The sequence below is a fragment of the Athene noctua genome, chromosome 1 (genome assembly GCF_965140245.1).
Source record: "Athene noctua chromosome 1, bAthNoc1.hap1.1, whole genome shotgun sequence".
NCBI classification, from domain to species: Eukaryota; Metazoa; Chordata; class Aves; order Strigiformes; family Strigidae; genus Athene; species Athene noctua.
This window is the reverse complement of record NC_134037.1, coordinates 100,986,361-100,998,841: the sequence shown is the minus strand read 5'-3', so window position 1 is coordinate 100,998,841 and position 12,481 is coordinate 100,986,361. Positions and strand designations below refer to the sequence as shown.

General features: G+C 38.4%; 1 long non-coding RNA gene across 2 annotated transcripts in view; it reads right to left on the bottom strand.

Annotated features, from left to right (window-relative positions):
* LOC141969837 (uncharacterized) overlaps nt 1-8,628 on the bottom strand; it is a 54,566-nt gene extending 45,938 nt beyond the window's left edge. For both annotated transcript variants that reach the window (XR_012635104.1, XR_012635105.1), the window contains exons 1-2: nt 8,563-8,628; nt 7,758-7,860 (exon numbers count right to left, since the gene is read on the bottom strand). This is a non-coding gene — a long non-coding RNA (uncharacterized LOC141969837). The remainder of the gene's footprint in view (nt 1-7,757; nt 7,861-8,562) is intronic.
* Between the last annotated feature and the right edge of the window lie 3,853 nt (nt 8,629-12,481).

The window sequence follows — 12,481 nt, the reverse complement described above, 5'->3', positions numbered from 1 at the left end:
TTCTGTTTATATAGCTCTGAACCTATGGGCGGCCAACGGAGTGTCAGTACTATATATATATAGTATCTCCAAACTCACTTGCCTACCTATTTGCAGTTGCAATGAACATAGTTGCTTAAATTGCCATTAGGGAAAAGGGTGCTGTTATGTTTCCCTTACTGGTTATCTTGCGGTTAAAAAGCTGTTTGTCTACAGAGTCAATGATACCATAACATGAGCACTCTCTGAGGAGGAGAGATGAGGAAGGGATTAACGTGAGGAGGGAAGCTTGTAGCATTTACTGCTCTGCCAGCTCTCATAGTGGTAGTTTTCATGATCAAAACCGATTCTGATGGCTCAGTTTAGCAGGGATAGCAAGAGCCGTGCTTGGCACAGCACTTGGTCATTTCGTTGTAATGGTACTAACCTAACTTACATTGGTTTAGAAACTTCTGAGCCCCTCATTCCTCCTTGCTAAAACTGATGAAGCAGTATTCATGAGAAATTTCTACGGTCTATGTTGTAAAAAGGCAGGCAGCCTAGTGCAGCTTTTTAAAAATCTGCTTGACCAACTATAAATCATGAAGTGATGCTGATTGTACAGTTGCGCTGTGAACACTAATCTTCAATGCTTTTACTAGAGGAGGCTTTTTTTTTTTTTTTTCCCCATTAGCAGTGGTATTGAATATATCCATAGCTAAGATTTTGTGACCAGGAGCCCATCTGTTCAGACTTGTTTTGGCAACAGAATTTAGTTTCAGTCCATGTTTAATGGTGGAACTTACATTCTTCCACTTCCTATTTCCTAAAGCAATAATAAATATTTGGGCCTTTTTCCTCACTGGGGTGCGGTGTAAGCAACCAGAGTGGCTGTTGCGGATGCTATTGCTGTATGAGCACCTAGAGCCCAGCAAGGCAGGGACCAGGCTGGCTCCCAAGCAAATGCAAGGGAACAAGTTACTCTGAAGGGAATTTCTGTATGTGAATATGTCACGTAATTTGAGGTGTCTAATGTTGTGGTACATGAGTTGAGATCTTGCTTACAATGCCTGTGTCCTACAGCACTCCTTTCAGGACCCAAATAAGATGTTTTGGTTTTAAACCGTGACGCTATATGCTCCTGTTTAGTCTGTGATCTATTTCTATGGTATTACAGCATCACGAGTTGTTCTTTTGCGGGCACCTGTGATTTGTTTTCTCCTTCCTAAGTGTAATACTTCAAAGTCATTTTTACTCAAGTTCATCTCCTGGTTTTGGACATGTTGACTGTTCTAGTTTGCTTTATCACCTTATATTCCTCTTCTTCCTTACTAGTCAAGAGCCCTGGAAGACAGGATTAGACCCTGAATCTAGACTTGCTTGATTTGTCTGCCCTACTCCACTGTTGAAATCATTCACTGAATAAGAATTATTTCCAGGATGGATACTTCAAGGATACTTGAGATACCTGTTCTTCTGTAGGAATTGTTTTGGCAGTGAATCACTGATAGATATACTTCAGGCAGCTGTGAACACTCTCTATGGTGTTTACATTTAAACTACTTCTTTCATTGATTTTTGATAAAGTTGTGTACGGCATGTCAAAAATTTTATTTAACCTGAAAGATATCTACCACTCTCCTGTTATCTACTAAACCTATTAATCCATCAACAAAGGAAATAGGACTGACTTGCCATGTTTTTTTTCTAGCTTTTTCTATCACTGTTATATTCCAGTAGTTGAAAATTGTTTGCTTAATCATTTGCTCCAGAACCTTTACAGGACTTGAGTGGTTTGCGATTTCATCAATCATTCTGTGATTCCTTCGTCTTCTTTTCTTTTTATCCCTGTCCTTTGTATACTCTTAAAGTGATTTCCTATGGTTCAAAGACCATTTTGATTAGTTCCTGAAGTAGTCAAGACTGGATTTCATGAAGCCTTGCTTATTTGGAGATATCTGTCTTATCTAAATAATCTGTCTGTCCTCTAGTCAGCATTTCTTTTCTTTAGTGTCCATAAAGAGAAGTCTGTCTTTTAATAAGAACTGACTTCTCCAGCTACTTCACATGTCTAAAATGTGTAGTATTATACAAGTTATTTTCATTACTCTAAAAATGGTGGTATACACCCCATTTTTAGAAGTACTGATGTGATTTGCTTGACACGCAGCCAGGCAATGGTAAAGGAAAGGCACACAGAAGTTTTTGACTCTTCTGATATTCAGCACTCAGACCTTTCACCATGGGTCAGGTCTCAACTGTGCTAAACTCTGTGCAAGCAAGATGATCCTGTCCCAGAGCATGTCACAGTGCAAACTGATGACAGGAGACAGGCAATATGGACAGACAGACAGAACCACTACAGGAAAACCCAGAAGTCAACACTAGTCTGTAAGATGAGCAGTTCCTAGTGTGCAAGATCAAAGTATCATTGGTGATGCTGTCTCCTCTTGAGATGAGGAAGCCTGAGCAAATTCCTGCTGTGGAAACTTCAGTTACCGAATCTGACCAATTGCAATTTCCCTTCAAGCACCCCTACAAATGAAATTATCCTCTTGGGCTGGCCTTGGCACAATTTATGATCTTGATATCCCATCAACCTTTCAAAGAGAACTAGAAATATAGTATTTCTTCTCATATATTGTCAAAAGATTCACATGGAAATATAATATTAGTAAATAATCTTTTTGTATATAATTCAGCATTCAAAGTCACAACCTGACCTAGAAGCAAGATCAGATGGCTTTCTATCACCTGCTGTGCATTTCTGTGGGCCATTGTTAGCTTTGTACATTATTGTATTTTCATCATTCATATTTTCATTCTCACTCAGGATTCACCCATCTGAGAGGAATATATTGAGCTTGTACATTCACAGTGACCACACACTCAGTCTTGCTGTTCAGCCTCTATTTTGTGTCATGTGTATTTGAAGCACTCTGACCTGTTTCCTTAATGTGCAGCATGATCTGCAACATAAATGAATCTGGGGTAAATAAGCTGAAAATTGTTATCTTGATGGAGTAACTACAAAATTTATCTTCCCTGCACTGTCACTTTAAACTGGCAATTAAAAAAGATTTACAGGTATTTTTTTGTGTGTGTGTGCTTGTGGCATACAGAAGTAAATTTAGGGATTCATGAGCTGGATTTAAGGAACCATCTTACCTTTCATTATTTTGTAGTATTTGTGGGGACATGTGATATAGCTGTATCTGTTCAAATTGAGGATAAAGAAATGAGAAGGTGAAGACTCCTAATGAAAAGACTGATTCACTTATCTTAATCTGCCTTCCTAGCAACAACTTAATACAGTGTTATTCATTATTTTAAGGGGGTGTGTCTATAGGCTAGTGATGTCTCTGTAGCATGGATGTAGGAAAGTTTGAAACTCTCCTACATAGCACATTACATTGTGAAATGACCTTTCTGACATCTGAAAATCTGGAAGGGAGCTCACGGAAGTTAAAGATGTAACCGGCTACATGCTGATTGGTTTCCAAAGTAAAATCTTAGATTATGTGATTCAAAACAATGTTCATATTTTAAAGTCTCCATGACCTGAATATGTGGAAAATGGACAGTTATTACACCAGAAAGTAGACATGCTCATGCTGTGCATGCATTTTAGTGGATGTTTTGATGTTGTGAATGCTACATGCGTGGTTTATGTTATATATGTGTACCTTGTAGTTTTGTGGAACTTTTACATTAACTGTGGATCAATTAAATTTTTAAACTATGATTTTTTCACTTCATGAAAGCAGGCAGAAGATTTGACATAAAGGCTTCTGTAACTTGCAACTATTCTGATTTGCTGACATCAGGTGGTTTTCAGAGGGCTACCCAAGCCTGCAAATAAAGTTTTTAGTATATCTGTCATGCACATTAGAAGCACAATTTTGCCAAGGTGTATAATGCAGCATTTGGCAACATCATCTCTGTGCTTGATAGACAGATTATTGGATTTGTAACAATTCCTAGCCTGGGAGTCTGTCTCTTAAGCCAAATGTGAAGACTTATGCTTAGTCCTAAAGTTCCCTGCTGTGTTTGTGAAGGCTGTGGCCACTGCACATGCAGATGACTAACCTTACTCACATGAGCCATCCCATTTAGATATGTGCATATGAGACTGTGATGCCATACCCTAAATGATCAAAGTAATACAAATCCTGAATTCTTACTTTTGTTCAAGCACACATATAATCTTTAACATCCCAAGTAGAGTTTTAATTAGCCATTGAAAGCACTAAGTATTAGGCTCTGAAACTGATTATACATCTAGAAATCACTTGGGTTAATTAAATAGTTTCCATTCATGTTCTATTGGCCCTTTCTCTTCTTTCATTAGTTTTAACCCACAAAAAACCATACTAAAATCACCCTCAGAGTAAGTGCAAACTCAGACTTTGCTCTAATCCCCACAGTGTGTTGGATATTACTTTCAACTCAGACCTAATTAACAGTGTATGTTCTTTATTGAAATCAGAACATTTCTGTATATTACATGTCAAAATAGATACTTCTTATGTGCTGTCATTTTCAGAATATTGTTCTTGTCCATGTCTGGTACAATCCTTAGTTTTAGGAGGTATCATGTTACACTAGTGATTCCTCTGACAGCAAGCAAATCTTAATTTTCTCCTTTTTTTCTTTCTAGTATATTTGTACTACTTTTAAAACTGTGTGTGATTGAAAACTGTGCTCCAGTTACCTAAAAGAGAAGTGTCTTTTAAATCTATTAGTGATGCCCTTAGCAGAGGGCACAGCAGCTGAATGGGCACTGAGATTAAAAGACTTTTCTACATCAGGTGAGAGTTCTAGTGACACAGCAGTATTGGGAAGGTGACTGCTACCAATAGCTCTGCTTCTGTCATGAGAACAAGGTTTTCAGGCCATCACAGGGCATAAGCATATGTTTAAATCCTCTTTGCAATTAAGGTGGAAAAAGACTGTGTGCTTTGCAGAAGCTCTGCTTTGTAGAAGGTGGCTCAGTCACTTACACAATGAAAATTAAATATTTGCTAAAGTGTTCACTGAAGCAATGCCCAAAACAACAATGGAAAAAAAAAAAGTCAAAGAAAAACATTCAGGCAGAAGTAGGTAAATGTATCAGCCTAAAACATATTTAGAATAGCTGTGATGAAGCATTGCACTTAGTCAGGATGCTGCTTGGACATCTAGGCCTGCCAATCACGACTCAGAGAGAAGGGCCACCAGCTTCACTGGGGCTCAAGCAGTGATCCTGACATTAGCATTTTTATACCTGGGTTGCTGAAGGCACAGACATGTCATGATTTTGGTATGAGCAGAATTAAGTATCTGTAACTAGAGTTAAAATTCAAGTACCACTTACTGTTCTCAACTCTCTTCGATGGCTCTGTCTCCTACCAGCCATTGAAATGAAATACTATGATTTCATTTTAAATGCAGTTGTGTGGTAAGAGCTAGCTTTTTTCCCTTCCTGACATCTTAGATATCATTGGGATTCAGTGCTTTTAGTACCTCATTTATATAGTTATTGCAATCTTGAAGTCTTATTGCAAATGAATCATTCTTTGTTGCTATTTAGCAGAGGCAACACTGTTTTGTGGTTTTATTCTCAGTCACTGACACTGAATGGATTTGTCTGGAATAATAAATCAGGTTCTGATAAAATGAGCATGGATTTTCTGAAAAATTTGATTTTCAGTGTGAGAATATTTCAGGTTGATTTTTAGTCACTGCTTACAGATAGGCGTTGATTATGGAACAGTTATTTAGGATAGCTGAACACAACAGTTAAAGCTACATAATCTCCTAGAATGTATTTAAAGGTAAGCAAATAATATGTTGAGATTTTGAATGCACAGACATTACACAATTTTTAAGTGGGAGTCAATGGTACTTTTCTGGACAACTATAGCAAACCCAACCCAGAATTCAGCAAGAGTTTCTGCCTTCAGACTGCACGAGAACTGATGTGGCTGGACGTGATTCTTGAATTCCTTTTGTTAACTCAGACACAGATAACTTTCCAAAGCAACCAACTTATGTGTTGGAATCCCTCAATATTTGGATGTTCACGTGAACACAGCTTTAAAAATCTGAGGATGTGCTACTTTCTACAAAACTAGGCTTTTTTGGTTCATGTCTGTCAGGTAAAAATAACTAGCTTAGACCACTACTCCAAGTGAGTGTCAAGCCTATAACAGAAAAAATAGGATAGCAAAATAAAAGTTACCTGATTCTATTTGAGGTGTGTCTGAAGCAGCATGGACAACTGCTTGGGCTGCCTGGGAGACAGGTGGGTTTGCCATTGATCTATTGACCTCAGACAAGGTGCTTCCCCTCTCTGTTCTTCAATTCATAAACCAGAGATAACACTCAAGGCCTTCTTTGTTGCATGCTTTCAGATCTTCTGATGAAAGGAGCTTCACAGTAACAAATAATAACCCTATTCACTGAGAATTTCATATAATGGCAAACTTATGTTCCAGGTTAGTGCAAATGGATCCAGGAGTTCTGGAACCAGGAAGCCCAATATGTGCTCTAGCCTAGTCCAGCTCTAAGAGGGAACAAGCTTCATCTGAAATTTGTCATCCAAAACAGATACCTTGTTGTAAGTATCTTTCCTAGAAGGATTCTGAATGTCTGATATGCTATCTGCTTATTCTGATTCAGCAAGTCTCTAGTTTTCGTTGGTTGCCCTCCTGCCCCTCACCCCCAATCCTGCAGAAACTCAGTCTTTAAACTCCTCATTCCTGTCAAATAAGGCTGACACTGACCTACAGGATCAGAAATTGCTATGGAAGTGGGATGGGTGGACAGAAAGTCTTGTGTGGCATGATTGTGTAGGTCTCATATCTTTAGGAAACCAGGGCAAAAGTCATGCCTGCCTTCATTCCATTTACTTTGAAAACCAGAGAATGGACTTGCCAGAACAGTATCTCCAAACTCAAAGCTATCTTTATCCTTAGCAAATGGGATGGGGCGCTAGCCAAAAAGTGAAAGAATAAAATTTACAATATGAATGGGACTGCATTGTTCACGAATGTAGCAGGTGAGATACCAGTTAAAATCTTCATCGCTGCATAGACTGATTCAGTACAACTACTAGCTGTAGAGGAAATGGGCGAAAGTTATGTATAGGAGTCCTGGCTCAATGTGGTGTTGAGCTATCCAAAGACAAAAGAATATATGGCTAGCCTCTACAGCAGGCCACAGAAAGGAGAGGAATAGTTTGTTTTCCATGTTGATGGTGATTAAGTTGTCTTTGCCCCAGGAGGTAAGGTAGATATTTTATGGGGGAGAGGGAAACTATCTATTGCAAAGTTTGAGTGGATTGTGCAGGAGATAGGCAAGACCTCTGTCGTTACATGGTTTTTAAAACAGGATTATGCAAATACCTGTCAGGAATGGCATTAATACCTGAAAACTACAAGGCCTTCTGAGCTGCATTTGAACCACCTTTTCTATGTTTCTTCTATAAAGTCCAGATTGCTTTGTGAAACACAGATATGCAATAATGTAAATAAGACCTTTAGGCAATAAGCTGTTAAGGTTTGTCTAGCTGGAGACTGACAGAGCGGAAAGTTTGGCTTGTGTATAACAAAAAGCTTATCGAAATAAACTGCCCCAAATGAGTCATTCAGCCTTCAGAGGAGGGAGAACCGAAGCCTTTGAAAATAGACACAACTTGACAATAGCTGCAGGACTCGGAGGCATTTTCAGCAACAATATGAGCAAAACTCATAAATGTTAGCATAGTAAACACCACATTACTGACTTGCTAAAGGCTACAAAGACTTTTACCTCACCTGGGCAGCTCCCAAGCAGAAAGAAGTTTCCCATTCTTGGCTTCAGTCACGGGTCCTGGAAGCTGATGCCATGAGAGATGATGAAGTGTCATCCATATCCTGTCTGCAGTTAGAGAAAGATAAGGTATTAACCAGCAGGAAAACAAGCTGCTGTTTGTTACGGACTTGGATGACAGAATGTGGCAAGCGCTCTTGCATCTAAGATCTGGATCCCAGAGCCTTACTCATACATCCAGTCCTTATTTAACCTGTCCTGGAGTCAGGTGCTTATTCAGCCATAATTTCCTGAGATACTGACAGAAAACTACCAGCTCAGAAGCCGGCTGTAATATTTTCAAGCACTGAGCACTGCCCAGTGTCACTGGATCTAGCAGCAGAATTTGTGTGAAGTGCTGAACTTTGGCTATACACTATTTCACTGCTGCTGTTTCTTTGTCTCCCTGTTGATGCTATATCTTTTTCCACTTATTTTAATGGACAGTTATGGATAAATACATGAACTGAAAGTTTTACATATAAATTTTGTGTAAAGAAGACCTTTAACTGAGCAATATTGCATTTTCTAAAAAAAAAAAAAAATCCATCAAAAGGTTTTTATCAGAAAACTGAAAAACAAAAAAAAAGCTAACAATGTTTTATTACATTTTCTGATTTGCTTTCTAGTTTAACAAACTAAATTTACTGAGAAAAGACTCTGGTTTTCCAGTCAGCACAAGTACCAAGCTTATAAAAGCATTTTTGCTCTGCAGAAAAACAGTGTAAAGAGTTGCTTATGGGGAAATACTAACTTGCACATTAAACTTACTGAACCAGGAGGGAAAAGAAACCCCGACAAATCCACAAATGGTGATGCTTGCAGCCTGCCTTGAACTCAGCAAGTATGACGAACAGTGACACTGCTGTCTTAATGTATTGCTGACAGAGCTGCTGTACTCATTAACCTTTGATGAAACAAGATGTCACTTTGTTCACATCAAATGCTCCTTGATGCCAGTGCTCAGAGACTGTTTTTGTTGCTGATGCAGACATCAGCTATTGTTGAAAACATTCTCTCTCCCTTCCAACGTTTCACTGCCCATGAGGATTTATAGGTGCTGATCATTATCAATCTGCAAATGGAGTTTGAAGCCAAGTGTGTGTTTAATTTCTGCAGCTTTTAATTATTTTTATTACAAATATTTAAGTGCAATTTAGGTATATTTAACCTGAAAATCTTAAATCTTAAATTCCTGATGTGCTACAGGATACTGCCATGAACTCAGGGATACATTTGAATGATCCCACTATCTTTTTTTGAGGCTACCAGAACTATTAAAGAAATATTTTCATCGTTTACAATGCTACATAGTAGAAGCACATTGTAGTGGGAAGAGACACTGAGTTGTGAAGTATTTTGTTCAACATCGTAACTAAACAGTGGTGTAGCCTGGATTAGAATTGAGGTCTCCTAATTCCTGATCTATTCGCTAGCCATTTATCATCATTGCCTTCTATTATCGACATTAGGAACTGATATCACTCTTCTACGTACAGTAAATATCATGTCACCTAGCCAGGAAATCCTGACTGACCATCTCCAATCAGGCAATAATTTGTGCCAAAAAGTATTATTTTTGATTAGTCTTTACTTTGCATGATAAGTACATTCATTTTGCCATGAGATAAATGAAGGGGGAGCAAGAAGGAAAAGGAAGAATTTTTGTTTCCTAGCCAAATATACACATTTTCAGTTCTGAAACAGTGAGATCAAAGGTGCACATACAGTTGCTTTTATGTTTATTTTAGTGAATAGGACAATATTTACAGATGACCTCTAATGACATTCCTTCCACTTCATAGTCCAGTATATTATTTTCCTTGCATTAGGGGACTTTGCAGGTTTTGCATTTCTTTTGTTTGGTTTCTAAGTGTTTTATTTTTGCACAATTAGATTTGCAATCATTACAGTTGTCATGCTGTTGAAGATAAGATTGGGGATTCTTCTAATTTGCAGTTGTGCAAAGGAGGATGTCTGATCAGAGACTGGTGCTGGAATTCTAGCTAAAGGCCATGTCATTCCTCAGAGGGTGCTGAGCTTTCAGAGCTTTGTGGAATAAAATAGGTCTAGAAGTGGTGTTTAAGAAAAAGATTTGAAGGAAAGGAGGCAAAATCACATTGAAAACAGCAAGTTGTTTAAGGCATAGGAGCCGCTTTGGACTCTTGTAGTGAGAGGAGGCAGCAGAGGGGAATGTTAAAGAGAGTATAAGTAAATGAGATGCAGGCAGAAGTATTTTCATGGGAAATGTAGGAAATATTATTAGTTTGCTTAACACTGAAGTGCATCTGTTCCTTATTGACTGATGAAAGCCCAGGAGATTGACCATCCATACTAGACCAGCTTTACAAGATGAGCCTGTGAAATTCACAGAATAGCAAATTTACATGAAATATGACCATGCCACTAAAGAGCAACACAATGGAAAGTGCATCTGAGAACACTCATGGAATATGATCAAGCATAGTTGATAGAGAGTCCTTGAAAGTTGGTAGTAAATACACTCCTTTAAAGACTTTCACCTGTTGCTCTAAATCATTCATACCCCATGGCATGTCTGCCAGCACTGTGACCCCTGGCACAGAGTGAGGAACATCAAAGAAAGAAGTGAGCAGATCAAGTCTCAGGTAGGTGTTGCACCCTTGTTATGGATAAAAGAAGTGTCACTAAGTTATAGAACAGGTGGAACTGGGATACTGTAAGCCTGCCGTGAGTGACCCAACAAATGTTAGTAGGACAGTACTATCCGTTCATGCAGAATTGTGTAGAAGGCATTTAAAAACGTTATTTAAAACGATTTTTATGTTATCTTGAAGACGTGAAAATATGTGAGCTATCTATTGCTAGCTTAGTAAAAGCTCCTCTTGATTTTTTATTTTTTTTCTTAGATTTTTCAATCCAAGAAGGATTTACAGTTTCTGATAATACTGGTAATCACAAACAAACAAACAAAAAAGATTCTTATGTTAGTTTTTATCAGTCAGGTTAATTTTTTTTTAGATGCACTACCATGCCATGTAACATCTCTGCTCTCTGCTGCCAGGCTGCTTATGGTTATTTACGGTCAGGCACTGTTTTCTGCTGAAATGGCTGTTTTCTCTGGAAGTATACACATGCTACTTCCCTTCTCTAAATGTTCTTCATGTGCTTTTAGGTACAACATGTACAGACTGGTTTTTAAAAGAGTAAAAATTGCTCCCTGGAAATGAACTGTAGTTAAAATGGAAGACAAGCCTATTTACAATCAGAGCCAACAAGTCTGCAAACATATGCTCTGGTATCTAATATCAGGCCAATTTCAGTAATGTTCTTTTGACTGTGTACTGTATAATTTGTTATTGAACCAGAAAAAGTCTGTTATGAAAGTTTATCACTTCTAACCACTGAATCCTAACATCAAATTACTTTTTGAACAAGAATAAAAGCACTTTCACAAATCTTCTTCAGAGAAATGTTTGTAGGGTGTTTTTCTGAACAAAGGGAAACTGAGTTAAACAGATGCATGATAATGCTGATGACACGAGTCTGATGCCCACCTCAGGTCTTCAATGCAGTTTTAGACCTTACTGACTTTGGAAAAGATTCTGTGTTATCCTTATCCAGGGCCCAAAGAAATCTGTGCTTTCACAAGAGTAACTGTTAACTGCAAAACCAGAATACCCAAGTCCCCACTGTAACAGCTATCTGCCCTCTATGCTTATACATATTTACATCCTGTCTGCTTTACTAATACTGACAAAACCCCTGCTGCAGTCCTTTGAGCATTTCATACATCAGTGTCCTCAGGGTTAAAATCAGGTTGAGGGGGGGAGTTATTAGTCTTTGGGGTAGATTTTTAGTATTTCAGTTATGATTTTCTTTTAAAGTTGGTAATTATTTTTTTTTAAGGTCAACTTCAGTTGGTTGATGTTTACTTGTCTGGTGGTAAAGCATTTAAAAGAGTGGGTAGGGGGATAAAAAAAAAGAAAGAAAAAGCTCTGTAGTCTCCTCCAAGTGACCAGAACCTGGCTCTGTCTAAACTCTTCTGAAAAGTGATTTCAGTGAGTCAGAAATGTTTTCCCTAGTGTTTCTATGTACTTTCTCCTGAGTTTTGTGATCTGGTGTGTATCACAGGAGTTCAGATTTCATAGTGTCCTTGAGCAAAGTATGTTTCTAAGACAAACAGCAGCCTGATGGTTGCACTGAAATGCAACACTACATAGCTGCAGTGACATGAGGAAGCTGGATGAATGCCAGTGACACATGGGCTTGGTGGAAATGTGGTGGTCTCTGCTGGGGAGGGAGCAAGGGCATTTTCTGGCAGCTGGAAAGGCATGATATTCACATTCAGCTCCAGAGACAGTCAATTACGGTAATTAACACTTATTTGGGTCACCATGGACAGATGCTTATTTGACAGGAAGTGATACTGTTCTCTGTAAAGTTAGAAGTGAAAAAAACCCCATCTTTTCAAAATGCCACTGCTACCCAGCCATCCGAAGAAAGGCTTCATACCACTCCTTTGGAAGATGTCAGTCCGTGGCAGAGGAGACAACATCTTGTTTCATGCTTGAGAACATTTACCTTTTGCAATCAGCATGAATTCCATCTTTCCCAGGCAAATGTGAGTCAAGACCTCTTCCTTCCTAAATGAATTTTCTTACGGACCTTAGTTATTTTAGACTGGCTCGGTATAAAGAAGTCTTTGCAG